The sequence below is a fragment of the Ammospiza nelsoni genome, chromosome 1 (genome assembly GCF_027579445.1).
Source record: "Ammospiza nelsoni isolate bAmmNel1 chromosome 1, bAmmNel1.pri, whole genome shotgun sequence".
NCBI classification, from domain to species: domain Eukaryota; kingdom Metazoa; phylum Chordata; class Aves; order Passeriformes; family Passerellidae; genus Ammospiza; species Ammospiza nelsoni.
The window spans coordinates 14735070-14748508 of record NC_080633.1 but is presented as its reverse complement, the minus strand read 5'-3'; positions in this window follow the sequence as shown (position 1 = coordinate 14748508).

Sequence of the window (13439 nt, the reverse complement as noted above, 5' to 3'; positions counted from 1 at the left end):
AGGAGGATGTTTTGGCTGGAAAAGGAAACTGCAATGGATAACTTCAGAAAGTTCAGTCTCCTCTCTTGAGATCTCCAGGAGGTGAGTGAGAGGGTCTGTCCCTGCTAAATATAACTGAATGTTGTGTATGTAACACAGATATAAGCAAAACTGCAGTCTGCTACTTCAATCCCTCATCCAATGTTTGGGTTCTCTTTTACTTTGGTCAGATCCAATCTTGTGTGAGAGTAAAAACATTTTCTTTAATTATACGAAAGGAAGGCTTGGAGACTGACTAAATATACAAACATTTTAAAAAACTCTTACACACAAGTATGAAGTACAGTACTGCTGTCACGATCTGTTGATTATTTTTAGGCTATCAGTTAAAAGCATTTTATAAGATCAAAGTTGTATGGCTGTTAACCCTTTTGGCGTGACCCCTTAGCCAAATGCCAGCAGCCTTGCTTTCTGTTTCAAGGACAAAGAGAAGGAAAAGGGCTTGGATGGGTTCTTTGGTTCATCTTCATTCTGAAAGACCACAGGATCTTTCCTGGAGCTCTCCAGCTATAAACTGCCACTCTCCTGATAAGAAGTTCCTCAGTTTTTCTTTCTACCAATTTCTATAACAAAACAATATTTCCTTCATTTTATTTGACCACACCCATGACACCGTCTCTCAATTCAATGGCTTTTTATTCACATTTTCTGCTGAAGTACCTGTCCAAAACTTGCCATGCCAGCTTTATGTCCCTGCAGTTATAACCAGTAAGCCTCTGAGGCCATAGGTAGCAGCTTTTGATCAAGTCTTGTTGTTTCTAGGAATCTCACTAAATGCAGTTTAATTATTTCTTTCCTTGAGGCTGAAGGATGGGTGTTTAACATGACCATGGCTAAACCAGTTCAGTAATTGTCTGGAGACCAAACAGTCACTCAAGAGCAGTCACTGATTTTTTCCAGGATAAAAATATTATTATTTCCTGGCCTTGCCATATGGGTTTCATAGGAGTGGGACACATAGCCAATTAAGTGAGACAAAGGTTTAACTTAAAGCAATAACGAGAGTGCATTTAGTGCACTTTGGAGCCATGGTTATCATTACTGAATTATAAATATTAATAACAGTTAAACACATTGTCAATGGTGCAGCCATTAAACATCTGCTGCCTCTGTTACATGCTGCTTTTCAGCTGGAGTGAAATCTCTACTTTGGGGCATGTGGAAGTTGATTTTTGATATTTGATCATTGATATTTGTGACAGTGTAACCCAAAGTTCTGGTGTCTCTATGATATGCACTCTGGTGCCATGAGAATATCTGTGCCTGAGTGTCCCACAAATGAGTTCCTTCAATGAAAACAATAATCTGATTTTTTTTATCTAATAACATTTTGGAGGATATGCTTGTCTTCTCTCAGAATCTGATTTTCTTGATATCTACCAAAATGTCCTGAGCAAAAATTGTCAAATACAGATTATTCTGAGAGGAATCATTTATTTATAATCTTTCTTTCAGGAGTGAACACTACAAACATTTTCTTTAATCTCTGAGCACATAAATGAACATAAAACTGTGCATAATGCTTAGGAAGTGGAACAGCAAGAAAGAAACTTAACTCTGACAGATTTTATTTTTATAAGGGTTTCATTTGGTGCTTTTAACACAGGTAAATGTACCTTGACAATATGCCAGAAAAAGAAATAAAATAATTTCAGCTGCCAGATATTTTTCTCAGAATTACTTTGTTCCAAATCTAAGGCCTAGTAGGGAAGAAGTGATTAACTCCCAAGGCCATTTAAGCATCAAACTGTACTTCTGGCAATAAAAAAGCCCTCTTAGAAGGAACATTCTCAAAAGAACATCTCATTCTGAAAGCAGGTGTAATCAGAATTCTGTTAAAGTGGAAAGAGAGAAAATTGAGAAAGAAAGCAGTAAGGTATCTGCGGTCCTCCAGATTTCATAGGAGGCAGAGAATAAACCCACTCCAGGTCAAGGCAAGACAGTATGTGGACATATATTGTGCTGAATTGATTTCAGATCCAGAAAGAACAGCCTATTCTGTTGGTCAAGTAAAAAATTAAGAGGTAGTTTTATCTAAAAGGAAGAGGCTATCTTATAGTGAATTCTTAAATTTAGAGAATGAAGTTCCAATAAGACTAAAGCCCTGGAAATGTTAGCTAGAGATGAAACATTTTTAATATGCAGTGGAAGCAGCTACTATAATAACTACCAATTATCAGAATCCAAAACCTTTATTAAGAAAATAATCAAGTGGCCATGCAATATTTTTATACTAAGGACTCAATGAAGATTTATTTGAATTTAAATGTAGGTATGTTTTGGATTCACCTTTGAATCTCACTGTTAGTCAATTCTGCTACAAGGACTACATCTTTAGTGAAATCACCAAGGACTTTTGGAGGTAAAGATATTTACACATTTTTAATATCTTAGCTCTTGATTTACATCAAAATCCTATTAGTTAGCTCCCATGTATATTCCACAAAAAAGAAGAGTAACATTCAATATGCAATATTCATTCAGAGTGTAATTGAATCAATGGCATTAAATGTACAGATAAATTTAACCACTATAGGATTATGGATAAAAACATATTTAGCAAAAGCAATAAAATGACAATTTAACATATTAAAGGGCGAGCAGCAATTTTTCATAAATAAAACAGGGACAAGAACAGATCCCAGCAGAAGCAGAAAATGGAAATTGTGAAGTAAACTGGTTAAACGAGACATCACTATGCCACAACACTGTACATTACCAATGCAGAACTCAGTTGAAGGTGTCACAGTGTAAATGTCAGGTCTAAAAAGAATTCTGTATAATCTGCAAATTCATTGCAGTGATGTTAAGCAATTTTACAGTAAATTGACAGAGTTGTATATGACCCATAGAAAGGTAAGTGTTCACCATACTTCAGTGGTAAATGCACTGAGAATATTAGCTTAGACTTGGATTGTTTCCTAATATGTTTGGTTGCTTCTTGCAGTGATTTATGTTTGGAGCACAGGGGACTGAGACAACTTACCCTGTATGAATCTTTCCTTTGCAGTGAATTTCTAACTTAAAAGTAAAGGAAAGATGAATGGAGGATTCTGTCCCCAATTTCCCAAACCATTCTTGATATTCAGGTAAATTGAGCAACTGTTTACCATCCAGTATGATTTACAGTTCACATTAAATTTTTCTTTGTACAGCATTTTGTGGGTGCCAACATTTGAAAGCCAAGCCCAGCAATGATTTTGGCTAGAAAATAAGAACATACTTCTGTATGTATTGGTTTGGTGGGTTTTTGGCAGGATGGGATGGTGAAGTACTCCTGTGAGTACACACCCAGGAGGCGTGTTACAAACTGCTTGCTGACCTTGCTTTGTCTTGAACTAGATATTCTTGCACCATGAGTATCAAGTGGAAAGTTTAAAAAAAAGGAACCACGCTCTCACTGTGTTGATAAGAAACATTACCCTGTGATACTTGCTAAAGGATTTAGTGATTTAGTGCCACTAAATTCAGTCTAAAACTAGCTGGAGGATAATCTGATAAAGTTAAATTCACTCAATTTATAAACATTTGCATGTTATTTATTCATATCGTTTACATGTGTTTGCCCTGATAACACGAGCCTATGCGAAACAGCTGTCAGCAGCCACCAGAATTTGCTTGTTCACTGCTTTTTGCTGGAAGCCAAAAACAACTGCCCAGGCCCCATGAATACATGCAGTTCATTTATCCCAATTAGAAACTAATTTCAGGCAAGTGCCACTAACCAAGAACAATGCGAGACAGAACAAGAGAAATTATCTACAGCAGTGCAGTAAAAGAAAGAAATAACAAATGAATACTGAGACACTGCATAGAAAGTGATGGTTTTTATTTTCAAGTTACAGATAATGTGTTTTTCTGGTACTGTGGTCTGTATTATCTGTGCAGACACATCAGGCTCATATTTGGAACTGAGTTGGAGTGTTGTTTTTGTGTTTGCAAAACTCAGGTGGGAGCCTTGCATGAAAATGCTTTTTCCTCTACCTGCATTCATAAATAGCATGGGAATAGCCCTGCTCACAGCCCACTGTCACACTGAACTCCTGCAATTGGCCAGAAAACCTAAGCCCTAAAACATTTCAGAGTTTCAGAATCACCTGCTGTTTCTTTCCATTTTGGGCTGAGATTCTAGGAAGGCTCTTCCTCAATGGATGGCTGGTCCTTATTTCTGAGCTAAATCTGAGTGCTTAGATACAGCTGATCCAGAGTTTGACCAACTGTGATTTCCCTTTTATTGCTTCTTTTTAGTGCTGATCATAAGCTGTGATATATATTGAAAAGGCCAAGATCATCCAGTCTCTTGTGCAGACATATAAACTAAGTGAATGACAAAGTACAAATTTGACAGCTACTGCCATTCTATGGACATACAAACTTCCCTGTCAGCTTAGTAGGAATCCTATACATTTTTCCTTGTCTGTTTTAAAAAAAATCTTTACAGTTTTGCACAAAATTGTAACAAAAAATGCTGTAAATAAAATATTAAGGCTGTAATAAAATTTTGCAACAGCAGTGTAGAATTATGGCACATCAGACAAAAACAGAGCAAAAGAGGTAAGAGAAGGCTGACAAAGGAGGACTTGGCCCTGGTCACAGAGGGTTGGGTTGGATTAGATAGGCAGAGTACACACCCCTAAATCCATGGGACTTGATGGGATGCACCCACAGCTACTGAGGGGGCCGGCAGATGTTGTTGCTCTGCTACTCTCCATTACCATTATCTTTGAAAAATCATGGAGAAGCCCTAACAATTCTGTGATTCTGTGACTTAATTTCACATAATTTTAAAAATATCTATAAACATCCATTAATTGGTTCTAACTGAAATGTGTCACCTTTTCAGGGACACAGTGTCATCCATGTGCATTGTAGTGAAGCCATTTGGCACTTTAAATTTCATTACAACACACACTCTAATGTAGCACATGAGTTATTGAGGGGATAAATTAGAGTAACAGTACTTTTATAAATATTAAAATATGTAGCAATGGATATTGGAAATATTACTAATCCCCTAACTTGTATACTATTTGGCTTGTTCTATACATGAAACTGGCTTGTTGTCAGCCATTTCACTATATGATAAACAAGAGATTCTAATCTGGAAAAGATGCTGAAGCATTATGAATATAACTACAGCTCATACTAATTTTTACAATGCTATGCTAAGAAATTTTGATATACCACACCATGATACTATAAACTAAGTAAATACAATCAAAGAATATGAAAAGAAAGTCAAATTCTAATTTTTCACTTAGTACAATTGCTATGAAATTCCGTATGTGGAACATTTGATGTTTTTCTGACTTGAAAAGAAAAACAACCAGGATCTCAAAAATACATTAAAGGTGGACTTCCAGATCTTGATCATGTCCAATGGTAAGTGTACAAATCCTATTAGAAATAGAAGTTATCTTGGTCAAAACCAAAGAAAATGTAAATAAATTTCCAGTAGCTTTTCAGTGCAAAATCTTGAGACAAATAATATTATAGCAGGCAAGGTAGCTACCATTAGACTATCAAAAGAAAGGAGATTAAAGTATTCATGAGACCTTCAAATGGGTGTCCTGCTTCACATGTATAGTTTGAATTTCAAATAACATGAACTAAGTAGATGCTACAGATCACTGCACTTGCCTGTCAGTGTTACATGTGAGGCTTAGCAATTAGTTCTAGGACTTAAATTTGCAGGAAGAGATAATGATGTACAATAAAAGTTAGGAATCCTAATTTGACATTGATGGCATGAGTGAAATGAATGAGTGAAAATTAAGTTTTGTCCATGTGCCTTCCTTCCTTCCTTCCTTCCTTCCTTCCTTCCTTCCTTCCTTCCTTCCTTCCTTCCTTCCTTCCTTCCTTCCTTCCTTCCTTCCTTCCTTCCTTCCTTCCTTCCTTCCTTCCTTCCTTCCTTCCTTCCTTCCTTCCTTCCTTCCTTCCTTCCTTCCGACACTTCCTTCCGACACTTCCTTCCGACACTTCCTTCCGACACTTCCTTCCGACACTTCCTTCCGACACTTCCTTCCGACACTTCCTTCCGACACTTCCTTCCGACACTTCCTTCCGACACTTCCTTCCTTCCTTCCGACACTTCCTTCCTTCCTTCCGACACTTCCTTCCTTCCTTCCTTCCTTCCTTCCTTCCTTCCTTCCTTCCTTCCTTCCTTCCTTCCTTCCTTCCTTCCTTCCTTCCTTCCTTCCTTCCTTCCTTCCGACACTTCCTTCCGACACTTCCTTCCGACACTTCCTTCCTTCCGACACTTCCTTCCTTCCGACACTTCCTTCCGACACTTCCTTCCTTCCTTCCTTCCTTCCTTCCTTCCTTCCTTCCTTCCTTCCTTCCTTCCTTCCTTCCTTCCTTCCTTCCTTCCTTCCTTCCTTCCTTCCTTCCTTCCTTCCTTCCTTCCTTCCTTCCTTCCGACACTTCCTTCCGACACTTCCTTCCGACACTTCCTTCCGACACTTCCTTCCTTCCGACACTTCCTTCCTTCCGACACTTCCTTCCTTCCGACACTTCCTTCCTTCCGACACTTCCTTCCTTCCTTCCTTCCGACACTTCCTTCCGACACTTCCTTCCGACACTTCCCTTTTAGGGTAAGACAACTGGAAAGCAAAGTTAAAACACTTCTGATCTTCTGACTCTGTAAGTATGCAACAATATATCAGCTTTATACAGCATTTAATAAATGCACTTGGTTATTTTCAAATATACTTTATGTCTTGGAAATAGATACCTTATGTACTCATTAGGGCCAAAACTGGGTTGAAATGAGTTGTGCAATGTCATTTTTATATTATATAATTATTCATATATAATGAATGATGTATATTTTCAAAATAATTATGTGCCTCACTACTGACACAGAAATTACAGATGGCCTGTGTTAAATATTCTTTTTTTTAAATTATGCATGAGGCTTATCCAAAAAATCTTGAGCAGTGTCAGAATGAGACTGAAACAAAACTTTGTAGTTTTATAATAGCCTCTCATTGCAAATGATACATTCTGTTTCCTAGTTTAGACATAGGATAGTAAGGTAAAGATAAAATGGTTTATTACTTGGTTGGCTGTAGTAAAAGAACTGGAAAAAAAGAAGAATTGAAACTGAAGGTACAAGTTACAGAACCACATTATTATATTATTCCCAGGGTCAAGAATTAGCATTTCTTCTGTTACCTTATACTTCCTCCAGTGTCCTCTAGCCATCAAATTCTGCTTCTGTAACTCCAGACTTCAGGATTTTATAGCTTTGTTGGTTTGTTTGGGTATTTTTATATTTGTTTGGTTGGTTTTTTAAATTTTTTTTAATGCTTTGGACTTCATAAATACTAAAATAAGCTTTGATTTTCAGTGCTAAGATTTTGGAGGAGAAAGTTCATGTTCCATGAAATTGCACCAATGCCTTTATTAATTACCTCTTGTTTACACATCAAGGTCACATTGGAGACTGATTTCCTTTACTTAAAAAAGTGTAACATAGGCAGTGTTGATTGTTCAGATATTATTGGCTTCTAAGTTCAATTTCAGACTCATTCTTACATGACTGAGCACAGTACTCCAAGCCTCTGCTCTTGTCATGGTGAGTTTATGAACATTTTGCAGTGAGATTTCTATTAACCCTGAGGCTGTCAAACAGTATTTAAGATAAACCAGCACCTGATCATCACTGAACATTTGCCTACTTATAAAGAACAAAAGAGGAAACAACAACAACAACAAAAATAAAGTAATTAACAACTACTTGGTTCCCACACAGCAAAAACTAGATGTCAACTGATCATTCTTTATGCTTGCATATGCTTTTAAAATGATTTTTTTTTCAACAGCTATCCCCATCAGAACATGTTCTACAGTTGTAAATCAGTGCCAGTGAATTAAATTTTGCTCAGGGCATTGTGTACAATTGCAATATGGATATTAATGCAGGGAAAATAAACAAAGAAAAAATGCTTAACATGACAGAACATCTGACTTATTAACTGATTCAGTATAAACGAATGTCAAGCAAATGACAGCCCCAGGATCCATTCAACACAAAGTTGTTTGAAAAAGCAATTCAACAATGGCTTAGAATATGTTATTCTTTCATTCAGTTGCTTGTGCTTCCAAGGGAGGTAAACATACCTTCAGCCAAAAAAAAAAAAAAAAAAACCAAAAAGGAAAAGAAACATACCACTTCAAGTAAAATATTCCATAAAAGAGAATTTCTATTTCAGAGGGTCAGGCTAAAGACAGTGATTAACAGGAGAGAATGTCTGACTGAAGGAAAGAAAGACTTCTTTCTGAAAAAGGAATTGCTGAAGATGAGAAGCATGAGAAGCCCATTGCCATGGTGCTGGATGTGTTGTTGTTTCTTTTTGACCTCACCTTGTCCAGTCAAGATGACTAAAAGCCTTACTTTGTTATTTACTAGCTTTTAAGCATATGGTTTTTGACAGTCTTCATTATTCTTTAATAAGTTTCTTTTGTAGTGGAGCTCACCCTTTAGAAACTCAGTTAAGGAATTGAGTTGAATGTTTCATCTAGAGCAGGTTCATTTTAATTTATTTAAATATGTAAAGACATTCTGTTTTGTTTTGTGGGTTTTTTTAAATACCCGTGGGCTTGCAGGCAGAGAGGTATATAGCCTTATCTCTGAGTGAAAATTCAGCTCCCAGTTCCCTGCAAACTTTTCCTTGTTCAAATTAGGGCATCTCAATGCAAGAGCTTGTTAAAGTTTCATGTTATAAGGGATGGGTTTGCCTTGGCAGATTAATTTAACAGCAGGAAAATCTACTTCTGTTTTTCTTAATGCCAAGTTTTAAAGTCTGCTTACTTTGTGGGTGGTGTGATCCAAGAGGAAGCAGGGTAGCCACAGGCATGGGATCAGAGCTTCGTCCTTATGCAGGAGTGGGTGTGTGGGTGTGAGAGAAAAGAAGGGATGAGGTTTCTATCCTTCCTCCTTGCACTCCAATCACTCCCTGGGCATCCCGGGCTGCTGAGCATGTTTGTGACCAGACACACTGGGCCAGGGGCCTCCCCTACACTTCTGCTGGGCTGGGAAGCCTGGAAAACTTGCAAACAGGGTTTGAACCAAGAGGAGACAGAGGAAGCCATGTGAGCAGGCAGGAGCCTGGCAGTCCTAAGGAGCTGCACAAAGCCCAGAGCAGGCTCCCCTGAGCCCACCATGGCTGCAGGATGGGACACGGGGCTCCCACCCAGCCAGGCCAGCACGTGCAGGGAGCAGCTGCACAAAGGCCCACGGGACACACGGCTTCCCAAAGGGGCAACATCACAGCAACCCCACACAGTGCAGGCCTTTTCCCATGCACACCTCTTTGGAAAGAGCTGTCAAATTAAAATGAGCCCTTTTGTATGTGCTGAGGGTAATGGTTAATGTAATAAAACTCAACAGCGTTTACAACATGAGCTTGTGCGAACCACGGAGCCAAAGTTTGTGGGCTGCTCCCCACTTGGTTTTCATATAAGTGTAATGATCAAAAGAGGCAAGTTAATAATGGGCCAGGGAGTGATACAAACAAACAAACTTCATACACACCAAAAGGAACCACAGCACCTTCACCCAGAACAGGCAAAATCTGCTTTCCTTTGGGCCTGGATGTTGCAGTTTAAACTGCTGGTGGGGCTTGGTCCAGGTGTATACTCAGGTAACAATTTAGGTTGCTGCAGGTCCTGCTGACATATCTGGGTGAAATTTTAAATCAGCTCTAGTGTTTTACTGATCAGAATCCACTCAGGGTCATCCCTGTGCTGCTGCCACAGTAGGTGCTGTGCTAGCTGCCCCCAGCCTGGACAGTCCAGGGGCACCCAGCATGTCTCAAGTCATGTTTTAGCATGGAAACTCTTGGAGATATTCCTTTAAACCACAATAAATTTTACTTCTCCTAAGACTACCAGAGGCAAACACTAGGTAGAGTGTCTGGTTTGACAGTTTAATGCATTAATTGCATTTGGCAATTCTGGCCACTATCAAATTTGAAATCATGAACCTGCACATTGATATTTTTACCCATGACACTCAGGAAGAGGACAGAGACTTTTTTCTAGCTCCTAAGACTGAGAGACGGTATGAAATAAGGCCCAGTGATATTTGCTGTCTTGTAGCCTGTTTACTGTAAGGAGAAGCTATAGGACTCCCTTTGTTGCTTTGGTAAGAGAAAAAGTCAGTCAGAATACAGACTTCACTGTTCAGCTTAGGTCACAATTTTCTGTTGTTTGCCAAAGCAGGATGAGATTGGAATCCCTGAGAGTAAAACTTGTCTTGTAGCTGCCTTTGCACACCTGTGACCACACGGATATCTTACTTTTGCACTCAGTTTTCTCTGATTTGTTTTCCCAAGACCAGTCTCTTTCTAAAATATCGATACAGGAGCATGGGGAGGGCAGCAGAGAGCCCATTCAGTGCCAGCTTCTCCTCTGCCCTGCACTGTGAGCTGTTCTGCTGCTCACAAGCTGATGTTTTTCTCACCTCTTCCATCTTCTTCTACTTAGCCTAACTCCAGCCCCTGCACCTGCTACTGCAGGATATTGCCATCTATAGCTTTCCAACACTTCATATGCTGATGAATAGTTGGCTTCTGGTTGCTTCAGCAAAAGTCCCCAACTGCTGCTGAATTCACTCTCCCAGTCCAGAACAGAAGGGACATTTATTTACCTCTCCTCATACTGATTTCTGCCCTTAGTTTCTGGTTGGCAAAGAATTTATGCTCAAGGTGCTTGGATCTGTAAAGCATGCTGTTCTTGGCTAACTGCAATATTAGGAAATTCCGTAGGAAAATAAACTGGCCTGTCTCTTGTATAGATATCACTTTAAAAATTCTCTCAATGGAATCCCATAGTGACAGAGTAAAATGGACAGAATTTAGAGCAACAGAGCCTTCCATAGCAAAATGCTTAGAAATTAATCGTAAACAAATAAAAATTAAATAAATTAATTTTCAAATCCAGCAAAAAACACTGTCCACATCTTAATTACTGTTAAGTACTTTTTTTTTTAATGGTGAATTTGCAGGTTGCTGTGCTAATACTACACAGCATTCCTTTAAGGCTTAAGCCCATACATTTTAAAGCTGATAACTTTTCCATTAGAAGTGCTTAAATCCTTTTATGATATGTTCAGGGATCAAGTTTCACAAATTCAGTATTCAAGCCAACTAAAGTCAGATGTCCTAGTACCACAAAGCTTAATGAGTGAACTTTTGCCTCACTGAGGTCTGGAAGATAAGAAGAGATGAACACTTTAAAATAAAGGCAAACATTTGCTCCAACATGTAAATGTATTTGTTCAGACTGTAAATTAAATTCAATTAAGTTCAGAGAGTAGTATCTTAAGCATTTTGCTAATTATAGTTGTGAGTTTCAACTCATTAAACTCAGATAGTACATTTAGGAAAAGAGAATCTGCCAGGAAACTGCCCATTACACGGGCTGGTTATCTCATTTCCATTAAAGCACCACTAAAACTTTGAGATGTGCCTTCAAGACACTCCACAGGAGCAGGACAAGAAGGAGAGAGAACCAAGGCTCTTTTTGCCAACAAGAGCAAAATGAGGTGAGCTGCAGAAAGGAATTTGTATTTTCTGGGGGTACAAAACCTATAGCTGCACATCCAGGAATGCTCTCATTCAGCATTCAGGTGACTGCTGTCCTCAGGAGTCAGTTTGTGGTGCTGCCCACCCTGACAAACCCCTGGGACTGGGTGGTGTCTCTCTGGTTAGAATCACACTTATGCTCAAAAAAGATAACTCATTTGAAAAAGCTAAATTTCTCAGCAAATTATGGCCAAATAAATGGTCACTTTTGTAATAAGTGCAAGCCTTCAAGGCTTGATTTAGGTATCATTTGACCTAAAATGTGAACAAAACTATGCCAGCAAACAAGAAGATAAGAAGGGGAACTGGGGTCAAACTGAAACTCTGATATGGGGTAGGAAAGGGCATGAGAACTATAATTGGGGCAAATGTAACCAAAACAGCATGAAGAGGAGATGGGAGAGTCCAGCAGAATGTATTGGGAGCCTGCATGTTCCCCAGTCGAGGGAGAAAACAGCATAAAGTGGAAGGAAACAATATTTTCAAGTCCCTGGCATAAAGAAGCAGGAAGTAGGCATTGAAGGGAACTGGAGAAGTACAAATCAACAGGAGGTTGACACGTCAGGAGAGAGACAGGGAGGATTGCAGCCTCTGGAGACTAAGCCAAGAACATGGCTTACAGAAGCTGCAAAATGTGCAACCAAGTGTTTTCATAGAGGGACTAGCTAGTGTTGGCACAAGACAGCAAGTGTTAGCACTGGAAGACAGAAGAAGTGCTCAGTGTGTGACAGTGATGAAGTCCCACGCAGCCCTGTGAAAGTATGTCTGAGCTGCACAAACCGCGAGCTCGCTTTGAGCTGGTTAGCCAAGCCTCAGAAGCAGTCTGTGCATGTTAACATTGCCTTCATTAATTTAACTGGGCTAATACCCCTAATTTGTTGGAGGGATCTGTAACTGCACTTTGCAGGGCTAGGCAGCTTACCTTTGTTAGAAAGAGTCACTCCAGAGACAGCAAAACAGGTCAGATCTTCACAAACCCATTCAAACCCTTAATTTCCCTATGCATGTCCTTGGTCCATGATTAGACTGAGCAGAGACTCCCAACAAGCTCAGGCTGCTGCACACTGACCTCTCTTAACTGCTGCCAAAGCTAACAGCCACGGCTATGCTCGCACCAGGTGGTCTCTCTTTAAGAAAATGCTCTTTCATTTTTCTCCTTCTTTTCTTAAAAAACATTTTATTGTATGATAGAGAAATCTTGCCCCAATGCACACTATTTGCAGCAGACAAAAAGTGCTGCTTATATGTTTTTTGTGTGTTGTGTTTTCATACTGCTCTAAACCTTTTGGCTGGGTTTGAACTCCTGCCAGCATTTTAGCATAGCAACTTGCTTTCTTCATGAAATTCAGCAAGTGGTTTTGCCTCCTCAAAGACTTGGGCTACAACCCAGGGAGAATTTTACATTATGAAAGAATGAAAAATTGGTTAGAGCAGGAGCAGCAAAAGCCACACACCTCCTTCCCCTGGCCGCAGACTAACCCAGCACACTGTCTCTATGGTCTGGGTACGTGATGTTATGACTGTGATCATGTGGGTCCAGCAGACAGGGGAACATAACTTGTTTTATGGAGCAGAGGCTATTCACAGGGCTATTGTGTGCTTGCTGCTACATGCATGGCTTTAATAGGCTCCTGCTTTCTTGTCTGACTTTGCACGCATTGCAGAGCAGAATAACACAGGTAGGAACCAGACATCCTGAAAAAGTGGGAAGGCAGACAGGCACATCTTCCTCTGTAGCCACCCAGCCTACCTGCTCCTGGCTGCCCTCTTCCCAAATCATGGGAATCACATGAAGGGGAGGGAACATTT